Here is a 12,980-nt window from a genome sequence, read left to right on the forward strand (position 1 = left end):
GTGTGACAAAAATTGAATGAGATATTTAATTTTTAAATTTGAGATCACTCAGAGGCTGTACACAAATTGAAGAGCAAAATGTTGGCACTTGTGTGTAATTAAAAAGAAAATATCAATTTAGAAAAAAGGTTACTGGTGTTAGTAAGTTAAATGCAAGCATTTCTCTGCTGACTGTCATAAGAATATTGATCGATATGAATGTTTTCAAGAAACGAGATTATATTCACAATCTTGTAGCATTTCTGTTATAAAAAACACTCTTTAGTTTTGATACACAGACAACTGTTAACATTGTTTGCATGAATTTAAAATTAAAAAAAAAAAAAAAAAAATTCTATTTTAGGAAAGTTTTGTTCTATATTAAGTATAGAAGACTATAACATAAGATATTACAATGGGTACTACCAAATATCAATACAGTCAAAAGTCATTAATCCGGACTCGTCGGGACTTCGGCGATTCCGGATTATCGATTTTTCCGGATTATAGATCATCATTTTAAATCTGGTAAGATGGCATGCAGAAATTGTAAAATTAAAAATATGAAACCGTAATTTATGAAATAAAGAACAATTATGATCTAAAGGGTATCAAAATTTACAAAAAGAGCTTAATATTTATTTGTTTACTTTATTAAACATTTCTTTCAATGTAAGTTGTTTAAGTTGCTTCGTTTTTTATGTGATAATACATTCTCTTTAATTCTATAAACAGACATAATTTCTTGTTCAGTTACAAAGCTCTGCTGTTCAAGTCCTATAATTGCTGTGTCTACCGACTAATTTGTCAATTGAAATTTTTTCGTGTTCAATAACCTCTGTTACTGTCTTCGCTATCGGAAGCAAATTATAATGACGAGGAATTTGATTTAAATCATATCAAAGACGGAGAACATCGAGATGAAATACTACATTTAGTAAGGAATTATAAGCCAAATAAAATAAAAACATCTGCCCTGAAGATAAGGATAGTGCTGACAGATCAACTTCCAATTCATTGCATGCTGCGGCGTTAAAGATAAACAAAGTTTAGAGTTTAGATAAACAAAGGATATGCCTTTATCCTATTTTTGCAGCAATTCCACTTTTTGTTTAATGAACTTCGAAATATATTTTCGCTTTGTAGATCCTTTACATATTAATAAATATATATCAGAAATTCTATTTGACATAATTGAAAGTTCAAGCTTACTTTTATAAAATTGCTGTAACAGTCTGCAAAAAATAATAAGCCGGATCCAATTCGAAGATTAAGGAACAACGCAATCTGCAACATTAACTGAAATAGATAATTAGATAATTTTAGCTTAGCTTGTACCATCCGTTATACATTAAACGCGCACTCGTAAACGTATTTTGCGCACGTGCGCAAGCATATTCGCAGCTGTAAAGATCTTACGCACATGCGTCAAAGTGACGCATGCGCAGAAAGTTTGTAGCTTTGAGGTTCGGATTATGGGTGTCCGAATTAATGACTTTTGACTGTACTGTGTATTTGAAAATTTTCTTGTTAATACCTCTATATTGGTAGGTAATGCGTGAATATGTGCAAACATAAGTAAACATTTTTTCAACCAATACTGTATCAATCACATTAAATAACAATACACGTAATTATCAGAATGAAACATAAACAATTCTAAATTACAAAAAAAGGTTTGCGTTGTGTCCATTAAAAAACCCATTCTAAGACAGGGTAAAATTAATTGCAATTAATTACAAGACAAGGTAAGTAAAATCAAACGAACGTTTATTTGTGGTGATACGATTAAGAATACAAGTTACATTTTTAAAATTGATGGTTACTGGTCATCTAATTATCTGAAGAAACAACAGAAAAGTGAAACATACCTTCTTTAACATATATAATATTTCACAGTTCCCGGATGGGATCCATCATGCAAAAATTTGGATACTTGATATGGTTGCAAAACTAAGACAGGATAACTGTCATGAGGCAGGAAATAATAACTATACGTCTGAAGATACATCTGTAAGAAGAAAAGAAAATATGGGAAAAGTTAATCAAGGACAACTCTTTCGGAGGCAGGCTTTCTCCCCACAGCCGCTTCCAACCAGTAGGACTCGGGTCCTTCCCAAAACACCAGCCATACTTAAGTCAGGAATTCTGGATTCAGTACACCTTTCTTCTGTGTAGGTTGTTTGTGTAGGTTGTTTAATCGTTTGTCACACCTGTGACTCCGAACTGCTGGTCTCCACTCTGTACCTTAGAAGTCATCTTTTGTTTTTTCTTCGAACGTCTGTATGAAATTTCTTTTCTCCGTCTCCTCCTCGTCATCCACAGCGCAGCCACTTTAATACATGGCGCGCTTTTGAAAAAATTGGCTAAGTAAGATGATCGGAAGAACCCCAAGCACAGCAACCCAAACAGAGAAATCTTCATGGGAAGGGGTTTCTTGACTACTAGAAGACGTCAACTAGTGCGATTAAACCATTCAGCCTCCAAGTCCATTCCACTGGGTCAACATCCTCTCTGCTGATGGAAAAGGGGGTTAAGTTAGCCTCGTCTCAAGGTGCAGATCCGACATTGTGAGCTTCTTATCCAATGACTTTTCACTCTCATAAATTAACTCTGTGTAGAACATTTCCCTGCTAGAGATGTCACAGCAACCGGGGTCCTGGTTATGCAAAATACTGCATGTGGCGCCGTCATCAGAACATGTGGTGAAAACATCATACGTGTGTTCAAACGTTTGGACGAAAGAATTTCGGGGTGCAGTAATCCCCAGATAAGGGATTCTGAGAATGAATTCCAAGCCGACGGTTTGGATGAGAAAATTTTTCAGAACCAGTGGATAGTTATTCAACACAATGAAAGAATTTAGGACATTAAAATTTAAACTATTACTTAGCAATTAAATTCATTAAAAATGTCAGCACAATATAAATTGATTCTTCAGCAAAAATTAAGTATACACACTTATTATCCAGAGAGTTTCAATTATTATTGATTTACCTTACCACCATTCAGAAAATATAAATTCGATAACTCTAATAGAAAGAGGGGTAAAAAGTTAAGTTACCTTGAGTTAAAAAAAAAATGAACACACCAAAAGTGCAGCAAGAAGGCTTTAAAATAATTAAAGTTAAAAGTTAAACAACCTTAAGGGTCAAAAACAAAAGTACAAAAACCAAGTAAACTTAAGTCCCTAAACTCAAATTAAAAATTAAACAACTTCAATATGAGAAAACTTTAAAACAACGAAACCTAAATTTAAAGTTTACAAAAATTACAGTTTAAACTTACAACCAACTTTAAACAACATTCGATAACTCTAATAGAAAGAGGGGTAAAAAGTTAAGTTACCTTAAGTTAAAAAAAAATGAACACACCAAAAGTGCAGCAAGAAGGCTTTAAAATAATTAAAGTTAAAAGTTAAACAACCTTAAGGGTCAAAAACAAAAGTACAAAAACCAAGTAAACTTAAGTCCCTAAACTCAAATTAAAAATTAAACAACTTCAATATGAGAAAACTTTAAAACAACGAAACCTAAATTTAAAGTTTACAAAAATTACAGTTTAAACTTACAACCAACTTTAAACAACAAAAGCAAAAATTAATAACTTTAATTACTGATCAAAACTGAATTAAGTAAGCAAAATTTAAAGCTTGAAAATAATAACAATTAATACATAACAGTTTTTTGTGTGATTAATAGATTATGATTCTAAACTAATAAAACATTGAGACTATTAATAATGTATTTTTAGCATTTGAAAACTTATAAACTTCTAAAAATTTAAATTATAAATAAAAGAAAGTTATACATTAGTAAATGACCAAAAAAAAAATTACTCATTGGTCTTTGGAAAGTGGCTAGCATGTTGTGCAGCTGCACCACAGGTCCAGGATTTAATCCCGGGCTGGGCTAGGTTGACTCAGCCTTTCATTCCTTGAGTGGGTCAATAAAATGAATACCGAGTTCGCTTAGAGACTAAACACTGGGGGGGCCTGTGACAAGCGGTTCACTTGCCTAGGGCATATGCTGATGCACCCCGGGGCCCAGGGTCAAGAAAGCAGTTTTCAGGATACTGCCATGGTCCACTAGGGCTATTGTGTCACTGAGTTTATTTTAGTCATTGGCATTTGAAAGGGGACAAAAATTAACCTTGCATTTTTATTTATTTATTAACTGAACCTTTGAGGCAAGTTGAAAATGTTATCAAAAATCCCAAATTTTGAAATGAGGTATCTTGATTAATTTTTGTAATATGTGAATCAAAATTTTTGTATTTTTGTATGACTAGCTGCTTGCATGATCGGCTGTCTAAAATAGTTGTTATCTAAAAGAAAAATATATCATAATTTTGATCAGCTAATATAATCTCATGATTTCAATTAGTAATTAATAACAGAAATTTTAAATTGTTTATTAATCAATAACAAAAGGATTAAGTTGGAAAGGCAAAATCAATATCTTATGCTTTTCTAAATGGCAACATAATGCATATGAAAGATAATGTTTTGACAAGTGACAACTCTTTTCTTTTAAATTGCTGAGTTTTCTGATTAAATTTGAAATGCAAATAGTGGTGACCGGAAAAATGCTCACAGGTATAAAAGCTCACAGGAAAAAAGGCCCACAAGGAAATATGCTCACATAGAAGAAAGCTCATATGGAAAAATGCTCACTTAGAAATATGGTCACACGGAAAAAAGGTCACATGAAATATGTTCACGTGGACAAATGCTCACATTAACCTCTTCAGGGGCGATAAATAAAAGCATGAAAACTGTAGTAAAATTTTGCATGTACTGTAATATTTTATTTCACTGCTCCTGTACGACATTTTTTTTCCTGTAACTGCTAATAATTAATTTTTGTTTCTTTACTCTATTTTTGCATACTTTTGATGTGTATCTATAGAAATTGATATTTGAAGGTAGTTATTTAAGTTTTGAGCCAAAAAAGTTGTAAAATTTCTGCAGAAATTTAAAATTTTAGAAATAAAATTAACATTTTTAGGCACTTTGATGATGCCTTTCAGTTGAACATTATGAAGCAGCCTTCAAAAAATCTAAAACGACAAATTGTTGCGAAGGCTCTCATAACGCACTAAATTCATTATTTGATTGTAGCCATTCCAGTATGTGGCTTTTATTTGACGGACTGAAAAAAGATTTACCTTCTCAACATTTGTTATTAGCTAATGTAAATACAGGAAGTACTGAAGTTAAAAAAAACAAAAAAACCATTAACATGAAAAACTTACATTTGGTAATCGTGAATCATGTAAGAAACTATGATGAAATCGATGATAAAATGAAATATTTAAAGTAATTTAAATAAAATAGTCATTCTAAATTCTCATTCATTATTCTTCTAAATGTTTATATTAAAAAATGTGTATCTTATATTAATTATTTTTTAATTTTTTTAACAATTAAAATTATAATAATTTTTTACTGTATAATTCTGTTTCATGTTTACTTTCTTTCTCATCTCCTTTTAATTCAAAACAGCCCATTTGTTAATCTTATGTTAACTGAATCTACACATAAGTTACAAAGTTTTTGAAATATATACTATAGATGTTTTGGTAATTTAAATAATTTTTCTTTAGAAAATTCAAGTAGGTGTACGATGTTCAGATCGATTAATTATTGATTTATTAATGTGGGGATATTTCTATGTGAATTATTTATCAGTGGACATACTTCTGTGTGAGCATATTTCTAAGTGAGCATTTTTCCACATGAGCTTTTTTCTATGTGGGCTTTTTTCCTGTGAGCATTATTCCTGTGGGCTTTTTTCCTGTGTTCTTTTTTCCTAGAACCCAAATAGCATATGCTTTGCCAAATGAAAACACATTGCTTTTATCACACATTGTTTGTTAATCAAAAATTTATTAATTCACATAAAATATGAAAAAATAGAAAATATATTCAAAATTCAGGTTTTGAAGTGCACACATTTGGATGGAAGATTATATGTGTAGTTCAAAAATCTTCTTAAAGTGTCACGGTTTTTTCACAGTGCAAGGAATGTACATACAGATTCTTCATTGTTTAATAACATGCATATAAAATATTCCCAAATGGAATCATAAGGACCAATAAAAAGGTAGATTTCAATACTTTACAAAATTAATTTTTTAATGGTTAAAAATGCCAAAATATGAATATTTGTATCATTTAAAACATTTTCATAAGGACTTTTGTGGACACAATGTTTAATTTTTAATTTGTATAATTTTTCTGTGTATTGCATTTTTCATAGCTTATTTATGTTTATATCTTTTTTGTTTACCTTTTAACTCACTGCTGGTATGATTCTTAAAAATACTTAGGTTTTCAAAAGTCCTTCATTTTAGCCAGAATTTGCATAAGGTCCTTAACTTGATTTATCTGGTATTTCTTTTCCATTTCTATAACTACCATTCTCAGTGTTAATTAACATTTTAGATGAATACAAAATTCAAACCATGTAGCTGTGTCCTAGTGTTGTGAACACGAAGAACAGTTAGCCACCCCAAAAAAGAAAGTTTCAGTGTGCTTGATTGCTCGCTCACCTAACCTTTGAAAACAGATATTACCAAAAAGAATGCTGTGTGTCATAATTGGGAAAAACGTTTCTTGGACTTGATCTTAACCTTGCAATCATTCTACAGTTTAGAGTAAAAAAAAAAAAAAAAAAATTGTGGAATTTCATGAAAGCCACCTTTTGATTTTTTTATTATTAATGTATATGAAAATTTTTCAATGGGCTTTGAACAAAAAAACATGAATAGGACACTTGAAAATAAAAAGGAAAATGTTTTTAAAATATTTTAAAATCTAGAGAGTGCTGTATATTTAAGTGGAAATATCAATTGTTTTCTACTCCAGGGCCATTAAAAGCAATTGGGATAATCTAGACCTGCATATCCCAATCTTTCTGAGTTGGAAAATCCTTTCCTGATTCATTTGCTATGGTGGAGTTACTTCCAGTCGCTCACAAAAAAAATCGAACGCTTTGCATTTTTTAATTCTTTAATGAACATAAAAACTAAAATAAAAAGAAAGACTTTTATTTTGATTATATATAAATTCAACATTTTTTTTATAGTAAATGCACTTTCAAAAAGATGAAAATTACATTCAAAAATCAATATTGTTTGTTTAATGAAGAAAAAATGAAAAATATTCTCACAAAAATACTCGGACCCTTTTAGTAGCAGCCAAAAATGACAAAAACTTACATGGTTTTTACATTTTAATATCTTGTAGGATTACCTTTATACTTGATCACTTCATTCAGTCTCTTTTGACTCCCCAAGTTTTTTTTTTTTTTTTTTTTTTACTTATTTTATGCCACTCCTCTTGAATCACTGCCTTTAGTTGCTGCTGCAAAAATATGCTCTGTTTTCGAATTTTCGATTCTAGTTCGTGCCAAATATATTCAGAATTAAGATCTGGCAAATGAGATGGTGCCTTAATTACTCTGGACATTTACATATCAACCAGAGTCTAACATTGTGTGCAGTATGCTTTTAATCATTATCCTGGTAGAATTTAAAACTATTTTGTATGTTACATTTTTGTGTTGATGATGCCAAATTTCTCTTTAAGAAGTCAAGGCATTTATCCATATTACCATCTCCCTATGCCATCGTTCCTCCTCCGCCATGTTTAATACCTGGTCCTTTTGTTTCTGAAATTCCTTTTTTGAGTTTTCTCCTCACCAACACTCGTCCATCAGAGCTGAAAGATGCTAATTTTGCTTTCATTAGCAAACAACACTTTTTTCCAGTAGCCGGGTGTCTTTTGTTTCATCAAATTTTGTGAAAGCGAGTCGAAGATTTCGGTTTCATTTACTGACATAAAATTTTCTTCTTGCTACTCGCCCATGCTATCCTGCAGATCACATTACTTTTCTGGATTTACACATATTCCATATAATTCATGAAGTTCCGCAACAAGTTTAGGAGCACTCGGTCTTGGATTTATTTTAATATTCCTTAGAGTAAATAAAGCCTTTCATTCCATCAGATAACTTAGATGATTCTGTTTATAATATCAAATTATTTAAATAGAATTACTGTAGAATTACTTAAACTAAATGTACTGGATAATTACTTAAGTAAATAAGCAATTTTTCTAATAAATTTGCCTTTCTTTTGCTGCAAATCAACAACTAATCTGGAAATTTTTAACGATGTTTCCTTTCGTAACCAAGTCATTGCAAGAAAACATTCAAATGGCAAATAGTCTCATAAAAGAAAATTCAAATTATAGAAACAAATGATTTTTAGATTTTTGCCTAGCTTCTTTATAAACTAATTCCATAAAATTTTGCTTTTTATTTATTGTAGATGATTTTAATTAGAAATTATCAAAATATCCGATTAATTTTGGGGAATCTTCCCCCCCCCCATTTCAGCTTAAAACATAATTTTTTTAATTTACTATTTAATTTTTTCGAATTTATTTAATACAAAGAGAGAGAGCTATGAAAATACGTATTCAAAGGTAAAGTATTCTTTATTATTTTATTTCAAAGCTTTTCTCCTCTTACTTAAAAAAAAATTTTAATTAAAGTAACTGATCATTTTTGTGAGACATTGTAGGTCTACCTTATGTCTACAGGTTAATGGTATTTATCAGTAATGTTACATGAAGAAGTTAAAGAAAGAGATGGTAATGAAATTCAAAGTAAAGAGTTACTTAAACAACTGTTTAATAATCATGCAATGAAATTACGTTTTTTAAATTCCGAAAACAACTGTAATATCTCAGTTTATTCTCAACTACCACCAATATACAAGGTATTATCAAAACTTGGCCATACATAAAAGTTCTGAAATTCAAACCATTTGCATTGCAGTTGATTTTATATGAGAGGCAACAAAAAATAAGATGCATATAATAAATTATGTTTGCCTTCATTTTAATCATTACATTAAATTCAGTTCAAATACATACGTACTTACTGTTTATTATTCAAAATTTTAATTATACATTACAGGAAAAAAAAGTCAATTAATTTTGAGAGCATTGTAGTGAAACACTGGGCAAAAGTTAAAAAAATGCCATAAAGTGCTTAATGAGGTTAGTTACCTATGATTGCATTCTTTTGCTCAGTTTCGTGCTCATAGGTTTTGTTGTTGATATCATAATCACAGGCAAATGTCTACTTCTTCATTTAAGTGGCTTTGTCTTTTGTTTTGGTACCTATATAAGCAGAGAATGCACTTCACAGATATATGTAGTTAAATAAAGCAGCAATACTAATTTTGCATTTTCAGACAAGATTCAGGATTTGTCTTTTAACTCTTTCGCATCGAGAGAGAGCAAAATCTCAATTCCCCAAACATCGAAAACGCCCGTATCTAAGAATTTCTCCTGGAATGCTTTTCCTTCCCCCATGACAAGTTGAATACTACAGCGCTAACAATAGCCTTACTTAAGTAAAACGAGAACTTCTTTCTTCGACGCTTTGACACTGCGTGAAGTTCCCCCTTGGGACAGGATTGCAACTTCGGGCATCAAAAGCTAAACACTGACAGTAAACAAAGGAAAGGAAGGAACAAAGGAAACAAGGAAGCTACTTTTAGTAGCTTCAAAAGAATGATTGACATGTGATTTTACAACACCTGTAAGCAATGAGTAATGCAGTAACGTGATGGGGGAAAGCATTGGGTAGGAAATTATTCAGGCGTTTTGGGCGTCCAGCCGATGTCTGAATGCTCGGGCGCTTAGGGCGACTTCGATGCAAAAGAGTTAAATGCAGCTAAAGCTGCTGCGGACTTTGTACTGAAATACAATTTTTAATTTGCTGCAAGATGATAACAAATTAATGAGGATTTCAGGCCTTTCGCAGGAGCAATCTTAATTAGCATCTGTGAATCCCATATTCCAGTAACTTTCTTCATATTTTCTCTCTCCTTCACTATCCACTTCTGTTTGTTGTGGTAACAATGATTGAGGTGGCACCAGAAATTAAAAAGTGGTTTCTTTTCTGAAAACTTTTCTGACCAAAAAAAAGGGGGAAGTGCGCTGCTTAGTTATCATCCTTCCTGTTTGTATCTCTCTCTCTCTCTCTCTTTTTTTTTTTTTTTTTTGTTTGCAGTTTGTTGTGTCATCTGGTGAAATAATAAAATGAGCACCTGTTACCTGAAGCTAGTGATTCATGTCTGAAGATCACACTTAATAAAATTAAAAGTCTTACCAACTTAAAAACTATTAAAAGTACTTTAAGTCAATCAATAATGTGATGTTTTTTTATCAAATGTATATTGTAATAGTTTGGGGTTTGAATATACAAGAACAAAGTACACTACTTAAGTAATGTTACCATCTGCCCTATACTCTTCCTGTTTTGTCTTCACTAGAATATGTAAATGAAAGGTGTTTAAGTAGATTTTAAAGTCTAAGAGAGTGAGGACTGACAACTCCAGCATGATGTAAAGAGATTTATTTTCTTTCTGTCAAAAATTAGTGATGCTTCGATCTTTTGGAGAGTTTCCCATTGCTTTCAGTATTAAGTAATGATTAATAAAATTAATCAAGCTAAGTACTAGGATATATAATTTTAATGTATGAATTGTAAATAATTGAATTCCGTGTTGGCTTTCATTCCACCTGCTGTAGATGTAAATTTGCATTTATTAATAATTTAATTCTGTACTTCAAACTTTAAGTGCAGTAAAATTTTGGTTGATTTCTATTTCTATTTCTATTTTCATTTATTGTTCTAATATTGTTGGCTAAAGCTGACAAAAATTTGTTTCCAGGCTAGAGGGTTAAACTAGTATTTAGAATTAAACTAAAGTGAGCTCAACTTTATGCATATATTAGCTACACAACTAAATCTCACAAAGTGCTTAAATGCATACAGAATTTGCAGAAGCATCTCAAAGAAATCTCCACATTATCAATATCAGCATTTGCTGTAAAATGACTCCAAATTGATTAGTCAATCTCTAGGCTGCGGAATTAAATTAATTAAACAATCAGTTCTGTGAAATGTGAAAAAGTATTGAAATGCAACACGTTACAGAATGTGTACAGCTGTCTGGAACGTAGTAGGATTAAGAGATCCTAAAACTCAGCCTTAATTCTCAGATTTTTCTCGTGAAAACTAAATTTTTATGTACATCTAGTACAGTACGAAAGTTTATCCAGCTGTTTTCATCATTTGATCATTAAATAGTAATATTCTGAATTTTTACATAATTAATTTAAATTAATTATATACATAATATGTACTTAGCATGACACATAAGTTCATTTAAGGAAAAAAATTTCTCATCATACCCATCACTACTTTTACTATACTCGAGGCTGTTGTTTTCTAGATATGGAAGTACCAACAAATTTAAAGTTTCTTTTTGAAAATTTTCAGTTACCTTTCACTTAGTTTCCTCTTGCTAGTTGTGAAGGGATCAGAGCTTGATAACAGCAAGTTAAAAATATTTTCATTGCTTTATTGTTGTCCATATTTTTCTTTGATTTTTTGTGATATATTCTTAAATTTGTATTGTGTGATTTATGGCACGCTGTGTTACTTATTTAACTGGAAACAAAGCAGAGGATGTTATTTGGTACAAAATACCTAGCTATCTAGCCATACTATGAGCATGCTTAAATTTGTAGATGGTAATTTTGTGACCACTTGATACAAATATTAAAATTATGTACATTTTTTAAATCAAATTTACGTCTATCTGTAGGATTGGGCGTGACGTCTTGCTATGTTTCCACCATTTGAACTGCCAAAATTCTGCTTATTTCTCTCCATGATTAATCCAAATTTATCTCTAAATAGTTTTTGATTTCCCCCCTCAAACTCTTTCTTTGATTGGCTTCCCTTGAACTTCCCATTTTCTTATGGAAAACTTGTTTGCAGGTATTTGAAAAATGTATCTATTTGTATAATGCTGATATTTCAAATTGTAAGCTTTTAATCTTTATTTTTCTGTTTATTATTTTGTTAACAGAGCTAAACTCTTGTATTTTTATACACAGATGTAGCATTGTTCTGTAGATAAAATATCAATGATCAATAATAATAACTTCACAGAGTCATTGAAAGTTATTGAAAAAATTTAATTTTGACAGATTGTAATTGATCTATTGTAATGCAAAACATTGTTATATAATTGTTTGATTTCTTTATGTAGTTTGTAACCCCCTTCTTCTTTCATAAAAATTTTTGATGATATTTTAATGAGTATTTTTAAAGGATTTTCAGTACATCATACCAAATTTATTTTAGAATTGCTGCTCTGAGAGAGATAAAATAAATTAAAGGATCCACAAAATATTGTGAACATAGCGGACTCATTGATTTCATATCTATGGAGTACTTTTTTTGTTAGAAAAAAGATAACCCATCAAATCTGTGCTTTGCAGTTAAAAGAATGTATTTTCAATTCTTGTGGATTAGGTGAAGTTAGCGCTTTCCTGCACAATAATAAAACATTCAGCAGTGTGATGAAAGTATTAAAGCATCTTATTTTTGTAATAAGAATAAATAGTAAAGTTAAACGTAATTCTCTTGTGCCATTGCTGCAAGGAATGAAATTTGAATTTAACAAACATTCTTTATTCGTAAAAAGCAAATGTAAAGATAAATTAAATTTTAATTGTAAACAAATAAATGATTAATTATTTCTGTGACTAATCTACAATATCATTTAAATTCTGAGAGCATATGTAAATAAGTGCAGGTATCAAAATTCATGAATAAAAATTCTCAACTCAATTTTAGGACAGGAAAATTTTAAAAAACTGGGAATTTAAATGGTATTGCTAATTTAATTCACTAAAATTTGAAAATTTAAAATGAACTATTTACACAGATAATGTAAAGTATATGTGTAAGTAAAAATATTATTCATTAAACTAAAGAAATTAAAGAAAATCAAACTATTAGAATTTGGGGGAAAAAAAAGAGAGAGAGAGAGAGAAACAAACTGGTAATTAGCGCTAAAAGCTGCTAAGTACAAACAAAATTGTTTCATAAGAATAAATA

General features: G+C 30.4%; 1 protein-coding gene across 1 annotated transcript in view; it reads left to right on the plus strand.

Moving 5' to 3' along the window:
* Nucleotides 1–12,980, plus strand: part of LOC118202097 (U4/U6.U5 tri-snRNP-associated protein 1) — a 102,632-nt gene that overhangs the window by 68,150 nt on the left and 21,502 nt on the right. The window lies entirely within an intron of this gene.

Source organism: Stegodyphus dumicola, chromosome 4 (genome assembly GCF_044657685.1).
Source record: "Stegodyphus dumicola isolate Sdum_Otavi_A_Nest chromosome 4, ASM4465768v1".
Taxonomy (NCBI): domain Eukaryota; kingdom Metazoa; phylum Arthropoda; class Arachnida; order Araneae; family Eresidae; genus Stegodyphus; species Stegodyphus dumicola.